The 13,247-nt window shown below is 40.4% G+C and overlaps 1 protein-coding gene across 5 annotated transcripts in view; it reads left to right on the top strand.

Moving 5' to 3' along the window:
* Positions 1-13,247, top strand: part of SMYD3 (SET and MYND domain containing 3) — a 362,105-nt gene that overhangs the window by 151,923 nt on the left and 196,935 nt on the right. The window contains exon 1 of one of the 5 annotated variants that reach the window (XM_072331273.1): positions 11,749-11,839. The exons of the other annotated variants lie outside the window; for them this stretch is intronic. The gene's annotated coding sequence lies outside the window, so the exon portion shown is untranslated. Of the gene's footprint in view, positions 1-11,748; positions 11,840-13,247 lie in introns of those variants that run through there. 5 annotated transcript variants of the gene reach the window in all.

Genomic DNA, 13,247 nt, shown 5'->3' with positions numbered 1-13,247 from the left:
GAATGTTCTTCGATGGCTTTGTAATTGCCATCGAAGTGAGTGTCTCTGCTTTGATAACAAGATTGGAGGCCTGTTCAAATTGTTCATGGCTTTGTCATTAATGCACAGAGTGGTTATTAAAGCCACTATGCTCAGTGCAACAATAGCACAGAGCTCCTGTGTACACACATCAGTAGGGTGGGTTCAGAGGACCTCTATGAATGTCTTTGCAGGCCCTGTGAAAAGTCTGAGCTGGCTACAGTGAGGCAAGGTGCTGCTACTGGGTCCTTGCTTTGAGCTCCCCCGTTGCATGCTGCTGGGTGTGTTGGCTGGGTGCAGAACTTGTGATTTCATCTGCTTGTATTTTCATCACTCCAACTGTTGCTAAGTAGGTTGATTAATCAATGTGCCTATAGCAATTTCTCCATCTCCGTATAGGTGTGTAAAAGCTAACTAGTTCAATCTTAGTTGAAATTGTTCCTTCCAAGTTGCATTACTTCAAAATTATCTTCTCTCCATCAGAGTCCTGTGCACTTCTAAGTGTCCTAAAGAAGGTATTTTTTTAGAAGGCATTTTTTTAGAAGTCATCTATCCAGTAGCACTAATGTAATGAGGAGGATGGCATTGATCTGCTTGCAGCCTGGTAGTGCTCGCATTGTGAGGAGAGCTGATCCAAACCAGATGATATTCTGAAATCTATAGGCAGAGAAAGAACTTCTTGGAGAAGTTTTCGTTATGAATACCTTGTACTTATTACAATATTTTTGCGCTTCACAGTCTGGTGTGTGGTGTATGTGTGTGAAAATCTGTTGCTTCTTCAGTGCCTTTTGCAGTTTGCAGTGATGGCTGTGGTTTGGTGCCAGGTGGGTGCACAGCCTACCTTGCTGTGAGACCAAGAGTGGGGGCTGTTTCAAATAGCTGGCAACTACAGCTACCTGCAAAGCAGAGACAGGCAACCTTGCTGCCAGCTGTCTCTGTCTGACAAAGTGCCATCTTTGGTTACACATAAGGAAAGAATGAATAGAAAAATGTGGTTTTTTTTGTAGCTGACTGAGCTGAATAATCAAAGTTTTGATAGCTTACTTAGTATTTAGAAGGGTTATACACTAGAGTTTGTGCTTCACTCTTTAACGGATTCAAAGTCTTTGCAGCAATCTTTGTAAAGATAAGGTTGTTATTTTTATTTATGCAATTTACCTATTGGGAGCAAAGACATTTACACCCAGCTGCTCCATAATGTAGAAAGAAAATACAGTCATGGATAGATAGGGAGAAGTTAAGATCTACATGTATTCAATGTATTTTTAAAAACTAATAATGTCAAACTTATTACTGTGCAGTTGTGTCTATTAGGAAACAAATGTTTTCTGAGTGCTGGAGTGAATGGGAGTTCAGTTGCATTTAAAAGTTAAGTAGATTGTTTTAAAATTGAAGAACAAGATTCTTTGTCACTAACCTACATTTAAAAACAGTCATAGACATTTCACAGCAATCTGCCCAGAGCAGGAGGTCCTGTCTCATTCACCACTTGTTTGCCTGTAAGTGTTTTCCCCTGTAGAGCACAATGAGTGTGGTAGGAAGGCTCCTGGGTATAGCAGAAGCTATAGCAGCTCCCAGGTTTGCATGAGAAGCCTTGGGCATCATAAGCAATGCAAGGCCACAAATCAGAAGAGAGATAGAAGTGAACAGACAGAATAAAAATAACAGGGGACTTTCATCACCTCCGTCTTCCTTTTCCTCTTTGTTCAGAGACATCGACTCCATTTCATTGTTCCATGCCATCAGCGGGCTGCCATGCTTGCCTGCTGCTGATGACTCAGTGCAGTACAAGAGCCACTTCACCTATGCTTCTGTTGTCAGAGTAGATGATTTATGATAGAAAGGCATTTCTTGTTTGAATGAGACGTAGTACTGCTCCTCTTTGACAGCCAAAGCTGCACAACCAGAAAAGGCTCCAGGAATAATGATGTAAAATGACTGGACTTGTGTTTTGCCATTGACTTCACGATTCATTGTGGAGCTAGAGCAGGCCATTTGCTGGCATTTTAAGGAGAGATATAAAACAGCTGAGTAAAGCTGAAGATTCTAATTAATTATTGCTCACAAAGGTAGTGTAAAACCTGTGTGTTTCCTCCCGGTGCTAAAAGCTGTGAATGATTCCTCCTTGTGAGCAGAGCAGCTCTTCTCCCAGCAGAGCTGGAGTGCTAATTGTGCTGCTTCATATGTCAAGACTTATTTTTTTCTTCAGATGGATCTGCTCAGCTTAGTAATGGATCAATAGGATACATGTTTGGGGACTGTTTTTTAAAAGGCAGCTTCATTTTATATGAGGCAGAAATAAGACGTAGAGGGGTAATCTCTCTGCTCTCCTTTGATCTCTGAAAAGTAGTGTAATTCAAGATGTGATTCGCCACTCAGGAATCCTTCTTATACAGGATTGCTTAAGGAATTTGACTTTTCTGGTTCATCCAAGGATTACACATGGCAGTTTTCATGGTGCTTTTTTGTTCCAATTCCCATTCACAAGAGAAAAAAAAAGCAACAACAAAACAGCTTGAGGTGCATCTATCCAGTAGTGCAGACTGATTTCATTATATGGAAAGATTTAACTTTCTAAAGGCACAATTCTGCCTTTTGTCAGAGGTAGCTGCTTTGGTTAAGCTAAACCAGAAAAGTGCATGTCTTCCAGTCTGATTAAAAGGCACAAGATTTTGAAAGTGCTTCATGTTATACTTGCATGTAGAAGACAGCTGGCAGCCTGTGCTAACAAATAAGAGTGACCAGCAGGTCAAGGACCTCACAAGAGTAGAAGTCCTCTCTACTCTTGTGAGATCCCACCTGCAGTACTACATCCAGTTCTGGAGCCTCCAACACAAGAAGGACATGGAGATGTTGGAACAGGTCCAGAGGAGGGTCATAAAGATGATCAGAGGGCTGGAGCAACTCCACTACAAGGACAGGCTGAGAGAGCTGGGGCTCTTCAGTCTGCAGAAGAGAAGGCTCCAGGGGGACCTTGCAGTGGCTTTCCAGTACCTGAAGGGGGCCTACTGGAAAGCTGAGAAGGGACATTTTATAAGAGCATGTGGTGACAGGATGAGAGGAAATGGCTTTGCCTGGAAGAGGGTAGATTTAGACTAGATATTAAGAAGAAATTCTTTACTGTGAGAGTGGTGAGACACTGGAACAGGTTGCCCAGTGAGGTTGTGGATGTCCCCTCCCTGGAAGCATTCAAGACCAGGCTAGATGGGACTTTGAGCAACCTGGTCTAGAGGGAGGTGTCCCTGTTTATAGCAGAGGATTGGAAATAAATGACCTTAAAGATTTCTTCCAATCCAAATTATTCTATGGTTCTATATCTGAATGAGGTGCCTGTGCAGGCAAGCTAGGCCTGGGCACCTCCAGCCCCACCACAGAGTGTAAGTGTGCCAGGGTACCAGCACAGAAGGATCTTATTTGTTGCCCTCACAAGGGAGAGGACGATGCTTTTCAACCATTCTACACTTTCATGCTAATCATGGGGGAGAGGTTTGTTTGAAGCCTCCTCAAGTTCTCAAAGCACCAAGAACTGTCTGGCAATATTACAATTTATTTTCACCTGAATCAGAAATCTGTATTCAAAAATCAACTTAGGGGCCTTTCTGCAGATCCTCAGGCATTTCCTGTGGTTGAAAAGGTCTTTATACACCTCCGCAGATTTCTTCATTTAACATTCCTATTGGAGACAGCTTCACAAATACAATCTTCTATGTACTTCTTTTCCCACAACTCTCTATGTGAGATGGAAATCAAGATGGAAAGTGATTTTGTGGAACAGTTCAGTAACCCTACTTAGCTGTATTTTACTGCTAGGCTTTGTGTACAGAATGTGATCAGAAGATTTTCAGCTAACGTAGAAAATAAAACAGGTATTGTTTTCTTTAGTGATTACAGCAAACAAGTGATCCGGTAGTCCAGCTAGAAGCAATGCTTGAATTCAAAGCCGAAAGTTTGGCCATATTCAACTTCTTTTAAAAATCTATGTTCTGTATTTTCACTTACATAGTCTCAACCTTGAGATTTATGTAAAGTGGTGTTTGAAGAAAAATTAGTCATCCATCATTTCTTCTGCTAAATGCGGTGAGAAATTATTCAGTGACTTTCAAAAATCCTGGTGATTTAAAAACAGAATTTCCAATACATTTTCTTCAGCGTATGAAAAATGGGTCAGAATTTGTACCTTTGATCTCATCTGAATGTTTTGTTGTTGTGAGTTAGGCAACATAAATATTGCACAATAGCTGTCAGAGCCAGTTCTGAGGTACTGCTGCCTGTGTAACAAGATTTTTCTCAGTCGAAAATGGAAAGTGTGAAGGGCTCTGCCTGTGAATGACAAGGTGCCATTAGCATAGATTTCAAAATTTTGATCTGTCCAAATCTAAACTTCTGCCAGACCTCATTGGTTTCCAAACCAAATATCAACCCTAAATCTAATTCTGAAATTTCTCAGCCCATTTTTATTTTACTAAACTGAGGAATTTCGCCACAGGCATTAGGTAAGGAGCACTGACTTATTCCAGCTGAAGACGTCACTATATATATCCACTGTCTACTGAAAGTATTTTCCTCAGTCAGTGCTGTGCTAAGTTTGATACAATCTCTGGACTTATCTGTATGACTTTTCTGAATGTTCTGTGACTTAACTGGGTTATGGAGATGTTAGCTTGGGACCTTAAATTCCTTGTATATGTAAAGCGGTTGATTAGTAATAGGGCTGCTATAAAATAAGCGTCATAGTAATGCAGCAGGCCAGCTTCCAATTTAGATGTGATTACAAAAGTCTGATCTAGAGAGGAGTGGGGCATAGCTGTACATCATGCCTCCTCAGGGTAATGGAGAGGAGAGGGTTTCTTAAGTTCCCGCACTCCCTGTTCAGAAGGGAAAACAGTTTTTACCAAGCCATTAAAGGAGATTTAACTCCTCCTTTTCCTGAATTTATACTTGCTTTTGTGTGCACAGCTGTATAGTTTGAGGCAAGTGGTTCTGGATGTCACAAGCCTTTGTCTCTGTGATAGCCAAGTTGTGATAGAGCAGGAGTGACAGCTGAAGCCAGCTCTGTGTCAGCTGCTGCTTAGACAATCATCTGGTTCCACTGACTCTTCATACATCCTGCAACCATCCTTCAGTATTATGGAGGACTGCTACTGAAAGAAAAGCCAAAAAGACAAATGGCTTTAAAGTTCAGAGGACTCACCGTCATTTGTTGTAGGAGTTTTTGACTTGATTTGGTGGAAGAAGAATCTTGAGAATGATGTTAACTCACATAGATGCCTGTTGTCATCCATTTGTACTTTTCTACATGCAGCTGTGTGATTTCAGCTTGTTATTCTATTGCACTTATTTGTACATATTGGAGGTGACATCCTGTTTCTTAGCTTCTGGTTGGGAAACTCTTTGCTTGTTGAATGTGTTGGGTTGTTGACTATGGAGCCTTAAAGTAAAAGATCAGAATTAGTGAAGTGCAGCAGCACTCATGTACCTTGAACATAACAGACCAGAGCATGTGTTTGGAGGGCTTTATTGCAGTCAAAGGCCAGTTTCCAAGTATTTGAAACCTTTTGGATCCATGTGATGTAGACTGTAACAAAGCAAAGCCCCAGTTCTGAATATCTCTGAACTGGGGGCACCTGTCTGTATGTGTTTGGTTTGGGTTTTTGTTTTTAATTTATCAAATACATCTTTTCTGTGTATTTTTCTGTAGTATCATGATGTATTTTAGAAGAGGATAGTTGTAGCCAATGGAGACGAAGAGGACAGGATATAATGCAAACATTGAAATCAGCTGATCTGCATTGCTGCAAATGGCAGTGTTTCAGAAGAGAGGAGTAGGCATGTTTCAGGTTGACCTAAAGCACGTGAAGTGTGAAAGTAATCTGAAATAAAAACCATCCATTCTCTAAGGATGTTTTATGACATCACTGAAAACAAAACAGCTTAAAATCCTGTATTTAACACAGGAAGTTTCTTTCTCACACACTTCATCTTTGTATTTTCTTTGACTTGGGTAGCAGAACTGACCATTTATCTGAGGAGTGGGAAGTGTAAGGGGACAGAGCAGGAAATTGTTTCTTGTTTTTGTGGTGAGTATAAAATAGTTCCAAATAGTCACAGGAAGTAATTAAGGAATAAAATACGAATCTTGCAGAAATGATATGTATTTATGATGATGTGAAATGGGAAGACTATTAATTACAAGCAAGAACATGAAGATATAAACTGTAGTTCTGTTGATAGATGTTTTACAGAATCCTTTATCGCATTACAGTGCAATCCTGACCCAACGATTGCAACAGAAAAAATCCTGGAGAATTCAATAGAGCGTAACTTCCACGCTCTGTTGAGAGCTATGTAAGAAACAGTCTACATACTTTTGCAGAACTAGAGAATTAACCTTGCTGTTTTTTTCTAATGAAATGTTCACAATTTAGTTGTCTTTTTTTCTTCTTTTTTTCTTTTTTTTTCTTTCCCCTTTTTTATTATTTTTTTTTTCTCAAGAGTATTTTGATGGCTCTTTTTGATAAGACTTGGGCAGAGGCAAAGGCTGGCTTCACATAGCAAAATAACCTTTCACGTTTCTGGACTTGAATAATGCAAACTCATAGTATTTTACCGTTTGTCACCTTCAATACAGCAAGTGCAAAGGAACTGAGATTAGGAAACTTATTATATGAACAAGTCCAACAATTATGGTTGGATTTTCAGTTCTTAATGCTCTCTTTTATTTCCTCTGAAAATTAACATGTTCAACAATTTGTTCCCTATTGAAATTCTAGTATTTGGTAGTTTAGACAGAGACTTTCTGACCTTCTCCTGCAAAATGCAGTTTCACTTCCTATACCAGAATCTTTAAAATACTCAGTCGGCAATTTCTGTTATAGTTGCTTATTTGGACCAGGCAAATTGCCGAATAAAAGGTTTGTAAATTATCTGCTTTATATTTGTGCTGCCCTCAAAGGACTGAAATTTGCTTTGGGGAAAAGCAAAGGACCAAGTAATAACATTTTCTTTTTTAAAGCAGTGCCAGAAACTTAATTTCAGAGAGCTTTTTATTATTAAATTTCCCAGCCTTCCTTTCAAGCACTTTATTAGGAACATGCTCATTTATTTGGGAGCAGAAGTAAAGCACTGAGGAACGGGGAGATGAAGATGAAAAGCAAGCTCATTAATTCATATTGTGATCTAAGTGTGCTGTTCATGTTGGCAACAATTTCATTTTTCTAATGCACAGTCATTGTCAAAGACCAGTTTTAATATGGAAACCTTAAAGACTTGGGGAAATAGTTTCTTTTGCACTATTTCTTTCTTTTTTTTTTTTTTTAAGATATCTTATATATGTTTAAGGAATTTGGAATTTTTAAGTGATTCTCCTACAATAGGTAAAAAAGACAGACCTTTGTTGCTTTGTTGGAGGGAACAAGAGAAATCAAAGATTTGATTGCTTAAATTGTGAACTAGATTAAGCTACAAAGGTGAAGGGGATTGTAAGTAGTAGATACGGTGTTAAGAGAAATTGTTCCTGCTTGTGGGTTATGTTCTGTGAATGTTCTTTTGTTCATTTATATCCGAGCCTTAGCAGGTAGCACCTGGATTTTAAGATTTCATTTCTAGGCTGCAAAATAAGAGTGTCCTGTTAACGTGCAGCAGAAGAATTGCTCAGTGACTGTATTTTGTTATACAAAATCAAAGACAGAAGAAAAGCTACGAGCCCACGTAAAGAAAATACAAAAAACCTTAGGTGTGGGGAGAATGCAAGGTGTTGGTTGGTCTCACCCATGTATAATTTGAGTCTTGACAGGAAAATACTGATTTCTAGTCAGTGCACTGTTTTGACAGTAGAGACCAAATTGAGGTGTTTCTTTTGGTGCTGCCTGAGGGAGCTGACTGGAAATGAGAATTATTCTTCCTCAGGAAACCTGCACATTTGGAAAACTTGTGTTGTTCCAGCTTAAGTCCAAGTCTTGTAAAATGACAATTTGATGATATTCTGGTTTAGAATGAAATAAGCATTTCAGCTTTGGTATTTTCTGAAGAAATTAGAATGCTGTTTTTGTTTAAGTGTTTACCAAACTTATGATTAAATTTTTCGGCAGCAAAACAGCTCTCTCCAGAAACACCTTCGCTATTTGATATTCTGTGGACTGATGGCACGCTCCTGTGAGGAAAGGCCTTGATCTTCTGTTCTTTGAATTTCAATTTTCTATCCTTTCTACAAGCCGTGCGTGCTGGGCTGTGCTTGAGCTCTGAGCCATCCAGCTATCCTTCTTAGGCAGCTTCTTCTGAAGTGCAAGGTTCTTGTCATGGAAAATGATGGAATAAATTTCCACTTCCCTTAGCACCCGTTAATGAGGTCTTTCCAGCATCCTGAAAGTAAGACATGAGGAGACCTCTGAGGAGTCATGTGTGTCTTTGATGCTTACAGGACTTGAAATGAGGAATGTTCACTTCTTCTACTCTACTTTTCATTCTCTTGCTTTAACTCTTTCTCTAAAATAATTGCTACTACCTCATTATATCACTTGTTAAGCCTCCACTACTTGTTGCTGGTTTTGGCTTCCACGGGGTTGAGGATTTTGACTGCGTGATTTGTATTTCACACGCTTCCTCTCTCTGAATGTGAGGAACAGTCCTTCAGCAATTGCTGTGTTGCAAGGCTAAGGGCAGGATTGCTTTACATCTTTTGCTCTCTTGTAATGGGAAGGGATTTATCTACCATGGTATCAAGGCAGAAAGAGCAGTGTGAATGATGTATTTCTTCTAGGTGGCACATTGCATTATTTGTAGGCTGGAGAAGTGTGACAGGCAGCACAGACATGGAGGAATACACCATACTGTTTTATAAATTACAAAAATAATAGTAGTCAGCAGAGAGGATGCAGCTGGAGAAAAGCAGAATGGGCACATCTGATTTCCTGTGTTGCAGAAAGCTTATGTGGGGCACAGCATGAGATGAGCTGTCAGCAGTACCTTCGGGTGTTGGAGCAATATGCCATTACAGTGTTAGTATGTGACTCAGGAAGCTATTTCACTTTTTCAAAAAACAGAGGGGAAAAAGTTGCTACTGCTCTTCAGAAATGCTAAGGAGATTTGTTTGTGATGGATATTTGCTGCAGACAAAAAAACTGGATAATAATCTGATGCTAATTTGTAGTGTTATTTTCTCACTGTAAATCTGACCCTGTTTCATCACATTTACTCTCACTGATTATAGTCATTCTATTCACCTTATAAGCCCCATCTAAAACAATGCGACTCTTAAAAAAGGGTACTTCTCCTGTTATGCTGTGGACCTTCTATGTTCAGTCCACCTATGTTCAGATAACAATGTGATCCTTCCTGTCCCGGTGTTGCTAAGTTAAAGGTGAGGTGGTTTAGTTTGGACTAATAGGAATTCTGATAATTTTTGAAGCCTATTTTTGTCCTCATTTTCATTTGAAAGACTTACTATAGAATGTGGCTGGTACTGTGCATACAGTTTCAGAGCAGGAGCTTCCAGGGGCCTTCACCATGGAAAATAATCTTCCTTTGCTCTTCTGAGAATACATCACCTGATGGGTTTATTCCTTTCATGGCTGTGTCACACTGATGACATGCAGACATCCTGTATTCCACAAATGTACTGCCTTCTATATAGCCCATCCAGATGACAGCTTCATAGATATAACAAAAGTCTCGTTATTAGTTCCAAAGCTTATGACCTTGCACACTGCTATTAAATTTCATCCCATTTCTATTAGCCCTCCCAATCATCCAGCTTTTTCTGTGTGAGACTCCAGTCTTCCTGGTATTGACAAGGCCTCCAATCATTTAGACTTGGGGAAATTTGTTTGCTTTTATACTTTGTTTGTTTGTTTGTTTGTTTCCAATGTCATTAATATAGATATTGAGACTGGTCCCAACACCACTCTTCTAGTATTTCTGTTATTAACCAGCCTAAACTTTATCAGTTGCCTGTGCTCCTTCAAAAGGCTGTGGCTGAGATGCAGAGGGGAAGCCTGCCTGGCCCTTGTGCTCCTGTTTCAGTGGATGCTTTGGGACCAAGCATCCCAGTCAGTGGAGGAATCACACTGGCTGCCACTGGTTAGAGCACGTGGTGAGCAGTACAGACAAAGCAAGGTAGACTTTGCTTCTAGGACAGGTAAAGGGATGCAGCTACTCAGTCTTCAGGTATTGTAGGCAGAGACGTTTGCATTAGGCATCATGAAAGTTGTTACAGAATTTGCTTTGATCCAAAAAATAGATAGATATTGGTCAGCTGAGAGCTGGACTGGAGAAAATAACCTGTCATGGTGATTCAGGAGAGACTTGGTTGTAATGGCACTTCCTTTTCCTCTTCCATTTGACGGAGCTGAGGATATGTATTTTTTTGTCATCATTGAATGTTCTGGCTGCTGTTCAAACACAGCTTACTTTCTGAGATGCTAGAGTACATACTGGAGACAACGTATCTCAGCACGTCTCCCTAAAACCTTGTGTTGAGATCAGGTTTGCAGTTATGGTCTTTTAATCAAATAAATAGGAAGGAAGGAAGGAAGGAAGGAAGGAAGGAAGGAAGGAAGGAAAGAAAGAAAGAAAGAAGGAAGGAAAGAAGGAAGGAAAGAAGGAAGGAAAGAAGGAAGGAAAGAAGGAAGGAAATGATAAATAACCTCTCTGTCACCAGCTGTACACTATAAGGCGCCTTAAAATGGCTGAAGATATTTTAACAGCACAGCACCTACTTAGCTGTGCAGCTCCAAATGTGCTAGGTTTTGCAGGTTGAATTTGTCAGTTTGTTTATGATGGCAGACACTTTGTCCTTTGGAACAAATAAATAGCTCAGCATAACAGTATCTGCTGATGATATCCATTTCTTATTTGTTTTCAGTGGTCAGCAATGATATGAAGAGACAATATGCTAAACCACTGTCTTCTGTGGGCAATAATTATTATGATGAAAATGTATTTTATTTTGTTACAATGCTTGTGAACACATCAAAGTGGAGAGACATTGTAGATGCTTGTGCTGATACTTAGCACTTTGCTTGTTCACAGCCCTGTACAAACATTAATGAATCAACATAAACAGTCATTTTCATAATGTGGCTTAATATAATACAGTATTGTGAACCTTGCTTCACCCCTGTGTACTCAAGGGATTGTAATTTATACCCTTCTGCACGTGTAATGAAGGCTATACCCACCATTTACCCTCTCCCATTCATCCATTTCCTGTGGCTTTCCTATGAAAAGGGAGAACAGCTTTGATTTCAGACAGAGCTCCAAAAAGCCCAGGCCGTAATTTGACTGGCTGACTTCCAAGCTCCCCAATGGTGCCAGCTTGCTCCAGGCTTCCTCTGGTGGTGTTTTATTGCAGTGTTTGCTTGGTGGAGTGGGGGACGGGAGTGGTAGTTTCCCCACATCTGGAACTACCACTGGCATTGCACTGGAAGGCATAAAAGTCCACCTGCATTTTCAAAGTGCATGCCTTCTACATTGTCTTGCATGCAAAATGTTGTCTGTCTTGTACTTGCTTTACTTTTAAAATGCTAAAATGATCCTTTTGCCTCGAGTTAAAAATATGAGCATCTATTTTGGCAGCATGACTTCAAACAGCTGTATTTCAGATGTTAAAAAATGTATGCTTTCAGGACTTGCAAGAATTGGGAACAAGTGAATGTGAAATTAGCAGATTGGAACAAAGCAGTAAAATACTGAAGGGCTCGATTCAGGTTTGCATTATGGCAGAGTGCAGAGTGAGGGCCGGCTCTTCCCATTGTTGACAGTATGCTCATAGAGAGCTGAGAGAAGAAGAAATCTTCTTCTACGTTGCCCACTACTTCAAACTAAGGTGGGTAATTGTCAATTTATTTTACGGTTAAGAGACTACAGGTTTCTCCATTGGCTAAATGTGATGAATTGAGGAGAAATAATTTAAGGTTTTATCCTACAGTTTGTTGAGGGGAGACATGCACCTGACAGCTGATAGAGTTAAACATTTGCAGCTAAAAGGTGTGGATCCTCAACAGTTCTCACAAGCAAATGGGAGTTGAATTATTTATGTTACGGAGTGCAGATGTCTGGCTGTTAGTCTGTTCATCATTTCTCAGTAAGCACTTGTGTTCAGACATTGCATCACAAAACGAAATACTGCAAATTGAATGTGTAGTTTTATATTCCTTGAATATGACTGACTCACAACTGCATAATGATGTGCAAAACAGCCATGTTGTAGTAGTTGTCATGTATAGGGGAATGATGGCTGAACCCAATTATTCCTCTATATGAGAGATTTCTGTATTTAATAGCCCCTGTGCTATTAGAAGTAGATTGTATGTAGGTTGCTCTGAAAGCAATGCCGTCTATTTATTTTCATGGAAACTGTAACAGATACAAGTTTTTCTGTTGTTTTTTGAAAAAAAAAGAAAAAAAGAAACAACAACAGATAGAACCCGACCTCAGAACTGAAAATAGGGAACCTGCATAACAGTATGAAACTGATGGCCATTCCTTTGCATTCCTTTCTCTTGCTTACCTTGCTTGGGAACATGCAAATAAGAGAGGAAGTAGATGAAGCAACACAAAGAAGCAGAGAGGTGCACCTGAAGCACTGCTGCTGGGCTCAGGCTTTGGACCTACAAGCAATTTGCATGTGTGGGGGCAGAACAGTGGGGCAAATACTTGCCACACTTCAAACACACGCGTAGTACTATTTTGTCCTCCAGGTAATCCCTGGAACAAGCTCTGCATCTCCAGTTCCTTAAGCCTTTCTTGGCAAGTCAGACCCATTGGCTCCTGCATGGGCAGAGCTGCCCTGAGGAAAGCCTTTCTCTCTTGCTAAGAGCTGATCTGGGTCTCATTGCTTTCTGCTGTGTTCAGAGCAACACAGTGATGCAGGAGGTGCTAACCAGGGAGCTTGGATGTGGTTTCTGGTGAGCGCACCATCTGGGGCTGTGCTGATGACCTTACAGCACTTGCTGCTGCTGGGCTACCACAGGGCTGACAGTGGGATGCAGGGCCAGTGCCTGCATGTGGCTGTAGCCCAGATGGAGCTGGCAGAGGATGCAATCTCACTCTGAAGCACAGTGACAGCAGCACTGCGACAGAACCCTTACACAGGGCTACTGGCAGAAACCACAGTGGAGCACAGCTACACGTGTTTTGTAATCTGCGAGAATGACCTGTTTACATAAAGGAGTTCTAAACAAGCCCAGGTATATGTGCAGCGATGTGTCAACAGAAATATTCATGAGGTCAAA

The sequence above is a fragment of the Excalfactoria chinensis genome, chromosome 3 (assembly GCF_039878825.1).
Source record: "Excalfactoria chinensis isolate bCotChi1 chromosome 3, bCotChi1.hap2, whole genome shotgun sequence".
Taxonomy (NCBI): Eukaryota; Metazoa; Chordata; class Aves; order Galliformes; family Phasianidae; genus Excalfactoria; species Excalfactoria chinensis.
The sequence above is the reverse complement of the archived record's forward strand: the minus strand, read 5'-3'. Positions and strand labels throughout refer to the sequence as shown.